Raw genomic sequence first — 17,117 nt, 5'->3', positions numbered from 1 at the left:
ACATGCAGCAGCCTCCAAAATGGCTACCACCAGTGCAAAGAGGCCCAGAAGAGGCCAAAAATGAAAACATCTGAAAATGGCCCAGAAAACTGCCCAAACTGGACCAAGACTGGAGGGTGGGGAAGGGGGAACTGCGGAGACTCACCACAGCTGCAGCAGCACCCCCCAGAGGTGGTGAGCTCTTTAAAATAATTTCCTTTAGAACCCCCTGACCGGCTCAAATTTGAGCTGAGCCAGGGGGTCTGTTCAGGGGTGGCGGGGGGGCGGGGACGGGACACTGAACATGCCCAGTTCAGTTTGAGTCCAGTTTGGGCATACTGGTTTTGTGCACACTCCTAGCACAAACATTAAGATTGGCACCTTAATTTGCAATTTCCAGTCTTTTTAAAGCACAAGTGAAAATATAAAGCATCTTAATTCTCATTTTAAACTGAAGGTTTTTGGATTACTGTATCTAATCTGGATGTACGGCATGAACAATAGTGGCAATGTCTAATTTCTCCAGGAAATTACATAGTTGGTGCAACAGCTGAAGCTGCTTGAAATGTGCTCCTGGCCATCACAGTCTCCTGGCCATCAAAGCAGCATTCCCAAATTGTGCACTTGGTTCTTAAAGGGGAATGCAACCTTATCCAACACTGGCTGGCTTGACATCCCATCCCAGATTAATGAAACTCCCAACCAACACTGGGGATTATGTTACAGTTTCTATACCCACTTTCAGCCCATCACTGAATTCCAACATCAGAACATTCTCTGCTTTCCTGGAAGGGTGTCATCAGCATGCTGATGATATTTCACCCCCAAATCTCCAGACAATCTCACCCAGTGTTTCCATGTATATGTTAAAAAGTATGGTGGAATGGATGGAACCTTGTAGACCCGCAAGAATCAAAGGCCATGGAGTGGGGCAGCATTCCACTTTCTCTTTGAAGGAGAAGCCACTGAAGCCGCTGGGGCCACTGAAGCATGGTACCAGTCAAGCCCAACATATGAGGTGGTCCAGAAGGTCACCATCAAAAGCTGATGGTATCATATAAACCATCAAGGTCCTCCAGTTCATCTCCTGGAGTAGATAATCCTATGCTTGGATATTCTGGATCTGTAGTAGTAGTAGTAGTAGTAGTAGTAGTAGTAGTAGTAGTAGAAGAAGAAGATAGTATGAATATTTAGTAGCATAGGATTCTGATAACTGGAAGAATCTGTCCACAAGTAAGGGATTTGGATTTGCCGCCAAATGCAGTAACTGTGGATAGCAAGGAGGCAGGGCTTCTGAATGTACCAGTGTGGGGGGCTTCAGAGCATGCTCTCAGGGATGTTGCACTCATGTACAGCATTCTCAGTTCTTATGACATCTGAAGGGGGCCAACATTTCTTTGAAACTGATGGCCTTCATCAGGAGTCAGCATCATTGAGCATTTGCTGAAGTCAACACCCCAGCAAAGGGTTTAATGCTGATGTGTGGAATCTCCTGGCCCCATTCCTCCTCTTCCTCACTGTTGCTGCCTGTTCAACCTCCCTCTCTCAGCATATGAACTGTGACTAGAACAAGGGAAAGGAATAGCAGTCTTTATTTGCTTTGCCCTCTCCTTCTGCATGGTAATGTGCATTTGGGTCCAGTGGGCATGGCCAAATAAATGGGCAATGGTGACAGTGGCAAGGAGGCCAAGACACCACTTAGGGAAGGGGCAGGTTTAATGTTATAATCATAGTGTAAGAGCAGCCTGATTCTGCCCATTGAGAATCTGGAGGATTGTCCTCACTGACAGGTGGAGAAAGCTGGAGGGGATCATAGACATGTATTCAGTGAATGACAAGCCATTGACCCACAGTCATTGTTGATTATTTCTATATCTGAGCATCGTTCCTCAGCCTTTTGGTTAAGACAAAGTGTAGTAAGGAACTCCTGCTGACAATACCCCTGGAGGACCCCCTGGACCTGGAGAATACCCTCCACCGTCAAGGACCCACGCCCAGAGGCTGCAATTGGCAGAAGAAGACTGGCATGGCCCTGCCGGCCACATGCAAGGTGAGGCTAGGATCTGTCCCCACCCCCCTGGGACCTTTTGGACATTCCTCTCACTGTACTCCTTTAACCGGACTCTACCCAAACCCGTAGGAACTTGCGTACAGTGCTATATTCTCTAATAAAAGTCAATCTATATCTGAGCAGTTAATTTTCCCAACTCTGTCCCCTGCTAACTCCTAGAGAAAATTGGCTTCTAAAAGGGGAGATTAGCAAAGATAAACAACAGACCAGGCACTGGTTTCATCTTCTTCCCAAGACTAGGAGTGTGCACAATCCATGAACCAGTTCGTGGGTGGTTTAGTGGCTTGATCGAGAACTTAACTGAGCCTCTTCAGTCCATGATCAAATCGAACCAAGCCTGGTTTGGGTGAACCAGTTCGGCAGCAAACAGGTGGCTGGGTGGGGAAGGCGAGAGAAGTAGTAAGGTTCTTCTCTGGCTGGTGAAGTGCATCCATGAAGGCTGGAACCGTGTCACCGGTGTGCAGGTAGCTTCCTAACAAGGCATTGTGTGCACTTGCAGTTGCACCAGCGGGGGTTGAGGTAGGGTGCTGGCAGTCACACCAGTTGGGTAAGAAACTTACTAGTTCTCTCGCCACCTCTCGCTACCTCTGCCCAGCCGCCCCTTAGGTTGATTCAGGACCTCCGCCCCTTTTCTTGTAAAGGGAAATCCTCACCTTTACAATCCTCACCTTACAATATTAGCCACACATCAACTTCCTATATCACTGCTACCTGATATAGTGTTTCTCATATTGGGGGATTCAAACCATCAACCTCTTGCTCACTAAACAAGTATTCCCCATTGTACCAACTTACCAGGTTGCAAACCTGATGTCACCCTATGTGGTTTCACAGCTGAGCACATATCCTATTTTATCTTCACAACAACCCTGTAAGGTAGGCTGATTTGATCCTCCCTGTGAGATGGTCACTAGCCCACATTTACCTATTAAGTTGCATCATGTCTGAGTGGAGATTTGACTCCAGGTCTGTTGCCTGACACTAAGCCATTGATAACTGTATTCCCAACACTCTTTAATCTTAAGAAGTATCCAGAATAAACACAAAACAAACTTGTATTTATTTAAACTTACAGTTCAGTTTAACAAATGAAGGAGAAGGTGCCCTCCAGTTTTATCCAAATGTGATGAACAAACATTTGATCGCTCTTGTTCTACATCTTATGTAAAAGCAAGATTGCTCTAGATATACATTTTAAATGAAACCAAGATCAGGATGGGCAAGTTGCATTCCATTATAAATTATTCAGTGTCTGCCTTAGCAACAACATCATTACTTATTCACAAAGGAAATCTCTTAAATAGTTTTATCAGGTAATGGTGTTTATTTAAAGTAGTTGCAGTAGAGGAAATTGTGAGGCTGGCAAATGCCAACGGGGCATGGCTGCTTGGGAACTAGCCATCTTTTTGAGATCAGACTCTTTAAAATGAATTGGAAGTTAGCTTACAAATGCTCCCACTATGTTCACTGGGGTTGTGTGCTACAAAATACAGCTACATATGTGTAATAGAGGACTGATTGATTGATTAAGTGCTGTCAAGTTGGTGTCAACTCTTAGCGACCACAGAGATCGATTCTCTCCAGGATGATCTGTCTTCAACTTGGCCTTTAAGGTCTCTCAGTGGTGCATAAATTGCTGTTGTAATCGAGTCCATCCACCTTGCTGCTGTTCGTTCTCTTCTTCTCTTTCCTTCAACTTTTCCCAGCATTATGGATTTTTCAAGGGAGCTGGGTTTTCGCATAATGTGTCTGAAGCATGATAGTTTGAGCATGGTCATTTGTGCCTTGAATGAAAATTCTGGATCGATTTGTTCTATGATCCATTTGTTTGTTTTCCTGGATGTCCATGGTATCCTCAAAAGGCTTCTCTAGCACCAAAGTTCAAAAGCATCAATACTTTTTCTATCTTGCTTCTTCAATGTCCAGCTTTCGCATCTATACAGGAAAAACCATTGTTTGAACGATTCTAATCTTTGTAGGTATAGACACATCATGGCATCTAAATATCCTTTCCAAGGTCTTAATTACAACCCTACCAAGTGCTAGTCTGTGACATATTTCTTGACTGCTGGATCCTTTACTGTTGATGGTCCTGCCTAAAAGGCAGAAGCTATCCACCTCTTCAATGTCTTCATTATCAATTCTGAGGCTGGTTCCTGTACCCGTTGTCATTAGTTTAGTCTTCTTTACATTTAGTCGTAATCCTGTTTTTTCACTGTGCTCCTTGGATTTCATTACTAGACTTTGCAGATCATCCTCATTCTCAGCTATCAGAGTGATGTCATCAGTGCAACGCAAGTTATTGTTACTCTTAAAACAGAACTGGAGTCCATGCTAGTTTGTATAGAATTGGTCACAATTGGGCCCTTATAGGATGAACAGATAATTCTCTGTCTCCAGGGAGGGAATCTGTAGATCACATTGAATGAGGCACAGAGTGGGAGGCACATTAACAGCCAGGCAAAGCCATGCCCTCTGCTGAATGCCTGCCCTAAACCCTTGTGCACTTTCAAATGTCTGGATGGAGCAAAGCTTTCCCCTCTAGCATGAGGCTGGAGGCATGGTGGTATCTGTTTGGGTTTTGTTGTTGTTGTTTTTTGTCCCTACATCTCTCCATTTATCTTTATCATAGCTCTCCTGTTTTTATGCCCCACCATATCTAGAAACTACTTTTCATGGAGCACTAGGCTCATACCTCATGCCATATATTTAAATGTCTCTAAAGTTTTCATATTGAGAATATACCATAGGATGGCCACAGTTTATCACTAGCATACATTAAATTACCTTTGCCTTAAAATAAACTTTGAAATAATGCCTACTGTACAATGAATCTTGGGATATCTATCCATAAATACTGAATAATCATGAACCAAGCACATTTGAACCAAGCACATTTGACTTTTCAAGTAATCTAAGGGATATTTATGGTTTGAATTTAATGTTTAAACTGCTTCTGTATCCATCATTATGCGTGAAAAAGAGCTATTTCTCACCATATGTATCCGTTCTCCTAACTTCTTCATGACACTGCAAGTGTGTCTAGGGAATACAAAAGCTAAAGAAGGATAGAAGGGGATGTGTGAATCAATTTGGGTACAAAACAATTTGTACCCAAATCTACCTCTTTTGGGCAATTTGTAGACAAAACAAACTACCCCTGTGCTAGCTGGCTAGATTTGGGTCCAAAACAAATCACCCAGATTTCAGACCTGAAAAATTTGTAGATTCAGACCTCCATTTTGTGGCTGTCTCCATTTTGTGTTAGGATTTTTTTTTTTTTTTAATCCTGCCCTCCTAAGCTTCAGATTGATGACTTAGAGTGTGCAACTATTGGCTGGCAATTCCCTCCTGGTTCCAGATTGGCTAATTTCCACTAAAATCTTGTTTTGCCAGGGGTTGACTGAGCCTGCATTGTCTAGGGGAAGGGTCAAAGAAGGAGATGGCTGGGGTAAGTTCGAATTTTTGGCTGGGGTGAGTTCGACAGGGAAGCAGTTTAGGCAGGTCTGTATTTTTATCCAAGGGTTTGCTGAACTTCTGTCTGTTGCTGAATCCATCTGTGATATGATTGACCTCAGTACCACTTCTGAATTTACCAAAATCTAGCAGGCTCCAGAGGGTTCCAAGAGCTCTGGATGCTCTTGTAGTATGTAGTGTGGTAGTATGTATCTTGTAGTATGTAGTGTATCTTGTAGTATCTTGTAGTATGTAGTGTGGTAGGCTTTGCTAAATACATGCATTTACCTATGCCAACACTGCATGAAGATTACATTGCACAATGTCAACACAGAAGGCTACTGTGTATGCTAGGTGACCCCTATAGCATTGCACAAGCCTCCAGAATGGAGACATTTTAAAATAGATTTCAGTAGGGTTATGGGCATGTCAATCTGGCATGGTGCCACCATTGCTTGAAATGCTGTAAAATGTTACCTGGGACAAAAATTGGAGCCATCTCCATTTAGCTGGTGCCAGTTAAACTCCTAACAATGAAGAACTCTCACTTCAGCTGCATTTTCTGGCAAGGTCCAACTTCAAAAGTGTCATATGGAGGAGAATTAGTTAACCAAAATTATGACGCCATGTTCTGCTCCAGACAGTTGGAGAATCTTATAGGTACATTGTGAAGGAAGCCCCAAGGAGTTTAGGTAGTTTCACTCACTTACCCCTGCTCCAATGAGATGTCCAGTAGTCGCTGCCACCACTCTCTGCTTCCAGAGAGAATTCAGTCTGAGTCTGAACCCACCTTCAAGGATTCCCTCTAACTTTATAGAGTGGGAGCCAGGAGCGGTTCACCCCATTCAGGTAAATCTTCTTTTTAAGTAGCTCAGCCAAGTGGTCAGCCTGTGGGGTGCAGTTCCGGGAACACCAAAGTCTCTGAGCTCACACACACAAGAGGCAAGATTATTCTCTCTAAAAGATTACTTTATTAATCTACAGGAACCAAGGTGTGTAGGGAAGTAGATAGGCATTAATAAAATAAAGCAAAAGTCATTTATAGTTCTTAACATACTCTAAAGTCTAAGCAAAGCACTGGGTAACGGGGGGGGGGTCCATAAAATTGATGGGTGGATGACACCTTAATAAAGGCAAAAGAACTCTTTTTAAAAAGGTAAAGTACCTGGAGGGGAGGGGAGACCTTCCACCAATCAGAGGTAACCCATGAAGGCCCAGATTGACAGCTCCTCAGCCAATGAGGAGGTGAGCTGCCCTGGTGGATAGAGGCGACTGGGAAACTGGGACCTGTCTGGAGTTCAAAGAGTTTTCCACTATCTCCTCTCCAGGATAGGGGAAGTGCAAAGTGTCAATTTCTCCTGTGTTAGACAGGATTACATAATTGGTACAGGGCAGGTCCTGTGGGTGCTGGTGTTCTCATTTTCAGGATAATAGAGGTTAATTCCCATGATGCACCTGGTTCCTTTACATACATCTGGTCTTGTGGTAGCAAGCATGCATTGTCCCCTTAGCTAAGCAGAATCTACCCTGATTTGCATTTGAAAGGGAGACTATATATGAGCACTGCAAGATATTCTCCTTAGGGGATGGGGCCGCTCTGGGAAAAGCATGTGCATGCTTGCATGCAGAAGGTTCTAAGTTCCCTCCCTGGCACCTCCAAGATAGAGCTGAGAGAGACTCCTGCCAGCAACCTTGGAGAAGTCACTGCCAGTCTGTGCAGACAATACTGAGCTAGATGGACCAATGGTCTGACTCTATATATGGCAACTCCTATGTTCCTATCTTACCTATGAACCTAGATATGTCTTCTGTCTCTACCACAACTCGCAGGGACAAACTAACTGTGATGTCATTGGCTCCACAATGCAACAGGATTGTGGCTTGTGTGCAACAGGAGTCTCTGATCAGGACTGGGGATGTAGCAGGGTGGTAGTGGTGAGGATCTCCTGTGCTCCCACATTTAAAGATGGGGCGAACCTTTATTGATCCCATCGACAGATATCGCTACCTTATTTTCCAGTCCAGAGACTGAGAGCCATGTCACGGAGAATTTAGACCCTTATTTTTTAAACTTGTTCTTCTTGCTTTCCCCTGTCAAGAAAGAGATCCATTTCCTTCCTGCTGGGTTCTGCAGTCTCCATCCCCCACTGCCTCTCTTTTACATTTGCTGCATTCAGCATTTTCATGAGCTGTTTGTGTTGCTGTTTTCTGTACATGCTGGCAAATAAACATATGGAGCAACCCAACAAGCCCATGCTCTTGCTGATTTCTCTGCCTGCTGGGCAACGTAATGAATCACTGAATAAGCTGCTTGCCTGTAATATTTTAGCTTTATTTTTATTTGAAAAAGACAAAATAAAACAATAAACACTTGCCAAGACAGGATTAAAACCCATCCTCGCCTTATATCCTGTTCATTTAGGGAAAGGTGCTTTAAAAAATATTCCGTATTATGAAAACAGTCATCATTTCCTTCTTGCTCTTTCTCGACAGCTGTCTCCCCACCAGGACTGGGAATTGCTCTCCAGAAATTAATCAAATGTGCAGGATAAATTTAGAAAAATGTTCCTTTTCAAGTGTTTGTGTGACTCTTGCTTGGATTTTTCCAGTGTTTGGGGAAATAGTCTTTCCCTTTACCAAACACAGGAAAGCCTATGCTATCTTAATATTTATTTTTTTAAAATGTAGACATACAGTTCCTGGTCGGTTATTATAGACATATTTTGTCCAAAACAACATTTGTACAATTCTCTTTATCTTTTTTTTAAAGTAATGTTTTATTGGAGAGTAGTAGACAGAAGATGGGGGGAGAGGAGATAAGAAACAGCAGTGGGTGGTTGATACTGGGTTGGTTTAATCTAATAATCATTCAGGGTACAAACTGCCCCAGGGAAGGGATTCTCCTGGGGCACATCACCTGGAGTAATCTGAAGTGCATGCCTCCAAATGAAACACTATGTGCTGTAGCACCAGGCCCCTAAAAACCAACAAGTCTCTGGTTCCAGTCCAAAAGGGTGGCAAAAATGTACACCACTTTACTCCCATAGGCTGAACATATAAAAGCCTTATGCCATTAGACCTGCTGCTCCATCTAGCCCAGGGTTCTCAAGCTTGGGTCCCCAGATTTTGTTGGACTACATTTCCCATCACCCCATCATCCCCAGCATTTGGCTGGGGATGATGGTGTTGCCCTGGTGTAGCCCAATGTTTGGCAGAGCCTCTTCACAGCCCCAGTCAGAACTCTTGGCCATCCCTGCTACCTGCGGTCCTTTAACTGGAGCTACAAGGGATTTTACCAGTGAGCTTGTACTTGGAAAACATGTGCTTTGCTGCTGAGCTATGGCCTCTCCTTATTTGGACTCTGTAATTGTATTAGGGCTAGGTTAGGAAATTAAATCATCCATAGTGTCCCATCCATCTGATGAGGCTGTGCTGATTAGTAATCAGACTGAGAAAGTGGCTGGATCATGGGAGGGGTCATGAGAGGGCTCTCTTAGCAGCTCCCTATTCCTTCTTGTAGGAGCTGCACTTTCCACATTGCTAACTGGCAAATCAGAATGGATGCTATTAGGTTCCAATAACAACTCAGAAGGAGCTTTCCCTGCTTCTATAAGGCAGGTACATTTGGCATTGTTGGAACAGTAGTGCCTTCAAACGCATTGCACAAGCACATGGTTTGTGGGGGTTATTGTGGGAGTTAATAATTGCTTTGTCTGGAATGTGAATTTGTTCAGCTTAGATTTATTGCGAATTGAGCCTCATTTCCTTCAGAAGCTGTTCCCCAACTTGAATGTCAAATGAGATTCTACACATGCACTGTCAATGTTCAGGCTGACCAGGCTGCTTTGAAGGTTCAGCACAAAAGCCCCTTACTCTTGATGAAGCTCTCATTGAATGCTGGGACATGGCATGACCTACAGAGCCATTTGCCTTGGAGGCACATGCACTGAAGTTCTTTAACTCTGCCCTTGTGTCATAATATAATCAATGCTATTCATGTTTGAGGCTAGATTTGTACCAAAATCAGATTTTCATCTTAAAATGAGGGTAGAATTGCATCCCCAAAGACAAGTTTGGGATAAAAATTCCTCCTGAGATGATGTTTGCATGGGAATTAAAGTATGCAATAAAACTTTATACTGTGCACACGAGACTGCTTGTTACAGCAAAAAGGTTGTCTTTAATGTTATCCCCTTAATCTCAGTGAAACTCTCATTGATTGCTGTAAACTCAATGACCAGGCCAAGTAGAGTTTTGTTTGGCCTTTTCTATTTAGCTCACTTCTCTCAATTGTTTCTCCCAACCATTTTATGTGATTCTGTCCACGTGGAGTTACAGCTTTCTCTTATTCCTGTGCAGAAGACCTGGAAGCAATAGGGCCACTGAGAGAACCTGCAGTAGGGCTATGAGCATGGCTATATTTATTCCTCGTCTCAAGAAAGGGAAACACTGAGCTACTGCTGCTTCTTTTAGTGGCCCTGCTGCTTCTGGGTCTTCAGCAATGCCAGCACTGATGTCTTCCATACCCATAAGTATTGTACACCATGTCAGTCAACAAACAACAAAAACAACACATTATTATAAAGTAAATCATCATGCCACAGAATAAAATGCCTTGTTGTTCAAAAAGGTTTTTACATCTCATCTAAGAGTGGCCAGAGAGGACCCAGTTCTATATCACTATGGAGGGAATTCCATAACTACGGTGAAAAGGCCCTGGTTCCAGTAAACCATCTAGTATGCCACCCACCCCAGGCAAATGTTTATCCATGGCAGGGCATTGAGCAAGACTTGTGCAGCAGATCTTAAAGCCTGTGCCAGGTTTGTGTGAGAAGTCACTCCTTAAGGCTGCAGTGCTATGCGCACTGGAAGTTGTTTTGAACTCAACTCAGGAACATGTTTTGAACTCAATGGGGCAACCATCTCATGCAAACATTACACTTATCTCATGGTGTTTGTCTTGTTATGTAATGTTTGCAGTTATTTATAAGTCATGCCATGCAGAGGTCATGTGTTGAGTCTCCTACTTCCCAACTCAGGTATCCAGATCATGAATTCTGTGATGATCTAGAATGCTAGGGTTTTCTCATGATGTTGTGATTGTTTGAATTATGATCACATCAGACACTTCCTGGCAGTACTGTTTGTTTGGATGCTAGAGTGGCTGATCTTGTGGAGAATGTATAGGATTCTTAGTTCTTTCCGATGATCTCTTAAACTACTGGCATCCTCTTTGTATGCAAGAGAAGTGTGTACACCATTTTGGAAAAGGACAGAGACTATAGAGGAGCCTGGAGAATTTATCCCTAAACAACAAGCTATGCATGCAACATCTTGGCACTTCAGCTGTTGTTGAACTACAGCTCCCATCTTCTTCATTAGCCCTCACTTCTGTATAACCATGCTTAAGAATTTGCAGTAGGAGCACAATTTCTAGTCAGAGTTAAGCATTCCATTGTTTCAAGGATTTCAGTGGGAAAGATTTAGCTGCAATAGTAAAATCTGCTAGCTGGAATAATTTCCACTGAACACTGGAAGCCACTGCCGATCAGCTGGGGGCAGAGAATGAGCAGTAGCGGCATTGCATTCTCTCCTTGCCCCACCTTGGCTGCCTCTCTCTTTCACTCTTTGCCCTGTCCTGAGCTGTGTGGACTGATCATTTGCCCAGTTGAGTCCAAACCAAACTGATATAGTTCCCTTGAGAGAGTCAGCTGGGGCAGGGTGAGAAGAGACACGGAAAGATGCAGCTGCTGCTTGTTCACCCCCGCCAGTTGTTCATCTCTGGCCACTACTGACTGAGGTCAATGGGACTTACTTCTGAGTATCTGAGGTGCCTCTCTAACTGAACTAAGTGAGATATGAACATCCTTCAGTGTTTCTAGATTGTGCCCCAAATAATTTTTAAAAGACAAAGTTCAAAATGTATCAAGTTAATCTCCAGAAGTTTTTTTTTAAAAGCATGCAAGTCCATTGCACAATTTTTCTCCTTCATAAGAGGACCCTGGAATTCTTTTTAATTGAAAGAACATTTCCAACGGTAAAAAAGGAAACCTTTTAGTAAAAGTTGTAAGTAGGGGTGTGTGGAACCTGTTTGAACTGAACCTGGTTCAATTTGAACTGAGTTTGAATCAGACCAGCCCTCAAAAATAGGGGGCTGGTCTGAGTTCAAACCGAACTGGGCCTGGTTCAGATCAAACCAGTTTGACCAGCTTGATTGCCTTGCTTGTAAAGGGGAATCCAGTAAGGGGCTGCCACCACTGCAAAACCAGCACCACAACCACTGCTGCGAGAGCTGGTAAAGTGCTCTCTTGCCCGCCAGCCCACCCAAACCCATTTTTAGATAGGCAATCCCCCTTTGCTTGTAAAGGGGAATCCTTACTAAATTCCCCTTTACAAGCAAGGCAATCAAACTGGGCCAAACCAAGTCTACAGCTCAAACCAAACTGCCATTGGTTTTTATGAACCAGCTTGTGTTCAGTTCGAATTCAGACAGAGCCTCCCATGCCAGTTCTGTGCGCACCTCTAGTTGTAATCATTGAGCAGAAAGCATGGATAGGGAAGATAGGTTTGCTGAAGTGATATGGAGTCTGTTGGAGTTCTTTTTGTCAACTTTGATTTCTGGCAAAATCATCCTATTACAGTAGCTGATTACGACTTCCAATTAAACATTGTTTGTCAATCAAACTAAAACATTTCTTGTAAAATATCTGCTCTATGCATATATCTCAGAATTACTGGCAAATATATATCTCTCTCTCTCTGTCTCTCTCTGTCTCTCTCTCTCTCTGATGTATATGTGACATAAGTACACAGAGAGCATACATACATACACTAATTAAACCCTGTTTAGATTTTGAAGCTAGGACAAATGTAAGGGTGTGAGCTGGGTACCAAGGAAAGAATTTGCTTGCCAGTCATTTATCCAAACTCACAGCTCGGAGGAATTAATCGAGAAGGACAGGAAAGCAGAAGATTAAGGATCTAAAGACAGCCTTGGCTCTGCACTATATTCTGTTTTTACACCGTGAAGCTGTTTGAGGGAATGCATCCATAACAGTGTGCTCTGTCAAGTGCAAACATTCCTCACAATACAAATGTCTCCTTCATTTGGATCAGATAGGCACTGGCAAATGTGTGCGCGCCTGAATTTTATATATAAAGGCATTTTTGAGCCATACTGACTGACTCATGGTGTGCTTCCCAATGAACTAGAGCCTGAAATTTGATACATGTGTCATATAAGACACTCTACTTGGTAGACAAATGGGAACATTGGAACTGTGTACATCACTCTTTCGTAACAGGGGACTCAAGGGTACTTCCAACAAATTGTGAAGGACTTCTAAGACACTCAGAAAGCTGACAATTAACAAACATGTAAATAACAACATTCTTATCTCTGGAAAGGTGTGACAATGAGACATTTTATACCTAACTGCCACAACTTGGGGCATGATGTGTACCCCATAATACTGGAGAACACAGAACAAGCCAACCCATGTAGGGAATTGAATAGACTCTGGGGATTCTGTTGCCTTTCCATGCTTGGATTTGAGAAAGGGCCATTTCCAAAAGCAACCAGAAGCACAGATCTATGCTTGCATAATGCAAGCTTCATTTACAAATATATGCCTGAAACATTCACTCACTTGCTCACATACTAGCTTGCTTATGGGGGTACCAAAATTGTTACTTCTCACATATCATGCTGGACTACAATGGCTAAGTAAAATGTGACGTTAAACACTTAATCAACTAGCTTGGAAGGGTTTTTTAAAGATATGAAATAGCAGTGTCATTGAGGCCTGATCCAGTTTAGGACTGGAGCGAGGAAGTGGATGTTTAGGTCTTTAATTCTGTACCACTTTCCTACCAAAAATGCCTACCCAAGGCTGCTATGAGCCCATGAGCCATCTGCTGCAATTGCACTTTAGTTTTGGGGGCTAAAGCAGTTGTGTAGAGGACTATAGTAGCCAAAGAAGCAATTTTTGGCAGGAAAATAATGCAGAATAATAGAGTTCAGCACCCTCTATTTCCACATTCTTGGTCCCAATCCAGGTCAGGCCTCTGCACATCTGCTATTTTAAGTTTAAAAAATTTCCCAAATTAGATGCTAATACATTTAATGTTTTGTCTAGTTTGATTATTTTTATATTATTTTTATTATTTTATTTAGCGCATTTTAATATCACCCCATATACAAATCTCTGGATGGTTTACAATTTCAAAACATACACTTAAAACATTAAATCAATTAAAATAGTTTAAAATATAAACATAAATAACTTTACATCTTAAAACTTCAAAACTTATGGACTAAACAGGTATGTTTTCAGACTATTCTTTAAAACAACCAGAGAGGGGGAGACTCTAATTTTGTTTGGGCACATGTTCCAAGTCTTGGGGCAACTCTGGAAAAGGCCCGGTTTTGAGTCACCACCTAGTGAACCAGTGGCAACCACCAGATCTCCCCTGATGTTCTATATAAGTAGTGGAGTTCACAGAGAAGACAACATTGCCCCCACACACCCCAGCCACAAGGATGACACAACACAAATACTTCTGGTGTAATAGGTCCACAACTTTATTAAATATAAAACAGCCAATTGGTGAAATGGATGTGGACAGAAAACTCCACCCCCTGCAATGGGGGCCTAACAAGGCTAGGTTCGGACTTTTAAGTCTTCCTCCAAGGCCCCTCAAAGCGACACACCCTGACTCAAAGGTGGAAGCAGTGCAAACCTGTTGCCTTTTCATCAATGCCAACCTGTAGGATAAGAGCAACTGCTTGGGCTTTACATCCCACAAGCAGTATAGCCATTAGGCTCTGTGAAGCCCTGAAGCAGGTGTGATGCACAGTCACAGGCTTTGATCTGCAAAGCCTCTAAGGGTGGATGAACCATTTATCTTGTAATGCCCTAGGGTGCTAATCAATACCCAAACCCAACTAAATAGAAATTTTAATAATAATAACAACAACAACAAGTGAAAATAATTGACATAGCAATACCAGGGGATAGCAGAATAGAAGAAAAATAAATAGAAAAATCATAAAATACAAAGATCTACAAATTGAAATTGAAAGGTTGTGGCAGAAAAAGACCAAAATAATCCCAGTGGTCATTGGCGCCCTGGGTGCAGTTCCAAAAGACCTTGAAGATCACCTCAACACCATAGGGGCCACGGAAATCACCATCAGCCAGTTACAAAAAGCAGCTTTACTGGGAACAGCCTATATTCTGCAACGATATCTATAACCATTGACAATAAAATTCAGCCATCCCAGGTCCTTGGGAAGGACTCTATGTCTGGATAAAACAAACCAGTCAATAACACCATTGTGGGGCTTGTGTGCTCTGAGGAAGGTGAGAGCTATGCCAGAGGTCCAACCATACTGGACAGGTCTCACCAGAGGAACCAGACAAAGAGTGCCTATCCCATCAACAATATGGTGAGACGTAACTTTAATAAATCTATACCGGATCGGTCATCGCCCGGGTCAACAAGGACTGCGCCAGGTGCTATAGTCCCTGGACATCTGGTGGCAAGTGAGCAACAGGACTCAGGATCTTCAGTTGAGCAACCAGGGCTGAAGACAGCAATGTTACTGGAAGAAACATCGCTTAACCGAAAAAAATATACCAAAAATGCCAACAAGGAAATAATGATCTGCTATTACAAGTCTAGTCCAACTAGAAGAGGTTATTTAAAAAGAATGTACCAAATTTGGAAAGAGAAGCATCCAGATACAGAAATAACAGAACAAAGGCCAGTAGACCAGAGAAGATTCATAATTAGAAATAAAGCATTCACAGGAGTTGAGCTGGAAGAACTTCAAAAAGCAACCCAGGATCAAGATATGGAAGAAGAATTACCACCAACTGAAGCAGTTGCTCAGGCGCAGGTGGAGGAGGTGTTGGAAATAGAGGATGCCACTGTTGCTGAACTGTTTCAAAATCAAAACCAGGCAACCTCCCCTTTGCCTTCACCTCAAAAACCCGAATACCGTTTAACAGAAAAGCAACAAGAACTAAAGCAAAAAATAACTGAGCACATGAACCAAACAACCACCAGGGTTCGACTTCCAGCTCTAAAAAAAGTTGCCAAAAAACAACTCACTCAGGCATTAAAAGATGTCAATGCTGCACTTGCAGAAATAACAACCAATAATGTGCAAGAAACAAACCAACTAATGTACAGTGCAGCAACAATAACAACACAAGAGCTGGGATATAAGATCAGTGGACCTGTCAAAAAAGAAAGCAATACATCACCTTAATGGAAGGTTAGATTAGAAAATAAAATCTCCAGGCTTAGATCAGATGCTAGTAAATTGAACGATATGAAAGACAAGAAGCTGAAGAATGAAATCACCAAATAGTATCTGATCCAAAAATACCACCTAGATTCAAGGAGAATTAGAGAAGTCCTGGAAATAACAAAGCAGCAAATAACAGCAGTGTCAAAGAAGATTAGCAGGTATGAATCCAGAACTAGACAACACAGGCAGAATCTCCAATTCCAGTCGAATCAGAGACGTTTCTACCAAAGCATAGAAGGAGAAACTGCAAGAAACCTAGAAACACCAAATAAAGAAGAAACAGTGAAATTCTGGGGGAAATTATGGGACAATCCAACAGATTGTAATAAAAAAGCAGGCTGGATGAAAGAGGTCAAAAAATGTAACCAACAAATGCAAGATCTAATAATAACACCAGAATTAATAAGTGAAAGAGCAAAGAAAATTAAAAATTGGACTGCGCCAGGCAACGATGAACTGCATGGCTTTTGGCTTAAACACCTAACAAGCCTTCATAAACAACTATCAAAACAGTTCGATCACATTATGCAAGGCGGTGATATTGAACAATGGCTAACAACTGGAAAAACTCATCTCATCATGAAAGACCCAGCAAAAGGTGCACTTCCAAGTAATTATAGACCAATAACCTGCCTGCCAACTATGTTCATAATAGCAGATGAAGTGATGCAACACTTATTAACTAACAAACAGCTTCCAGTTGAACGGAAAGGAAATTGCCCGAACACCAGAGGCAAAAAGACCAGCTGCTGATTGACAAAATGATTTTAGAAAACTGCAAGAGAAGAAAAACAAATCTAAGTGTTGCATGGATTGACTACAAGAAAGCCTTCGATTCATTGCCTCACACATGGATACTAAAATGTTTAGAAACAACTGGTGTAAGCAAAAACATTCAGATATTTATTTTAAAAGCAATGAGCATGTGGAGTACACAGTTAACAATCAATGGCGAGACACTTGGACAGGTTAGCATTAGAAGAGGCATTTTCCAAGGGGACTCACTATCCCCTCTATTGTTTGTAATCGCCATGACCCCACTTTCACAAATACTAAACAAAACAGGCCTCGGATACCAAACATCTAAAACATCCAGTAAAATCAACCATCTGCTGTACATGGATGATCTGAAGTTGTATGGAAAGTCCCAGTCAGAAATTGAATCACTGCTGAACACTGTCCATATATTCAGTAGCGATATAGCAATGGAGTTTGGACTAGACAAGTGTGCTTGAACAGAGGAAAAATAACAGAGGAATGAGCAGAGGAAAAATAAAAAAACAGAAGGAA

This window comes from Hemicordylus capensis, chromosome 1 (assembly GCF_027244095.1).
Source record: "Hemicordylus capensis ecotype Gifberg chromosome 1, rHemCap1.1.pri, whole genome shotgun sequence".
Taxonomy (NCBI): domain Eukaryota; kingdom Metazoa; phylum Chordata; class Lepidosauria; order Squamata; family Cordylidae; genus Hemicordylus; species Hemicordylus capensis.
This window is presented reverse-complemented; position numbering follows the sequence as displayed.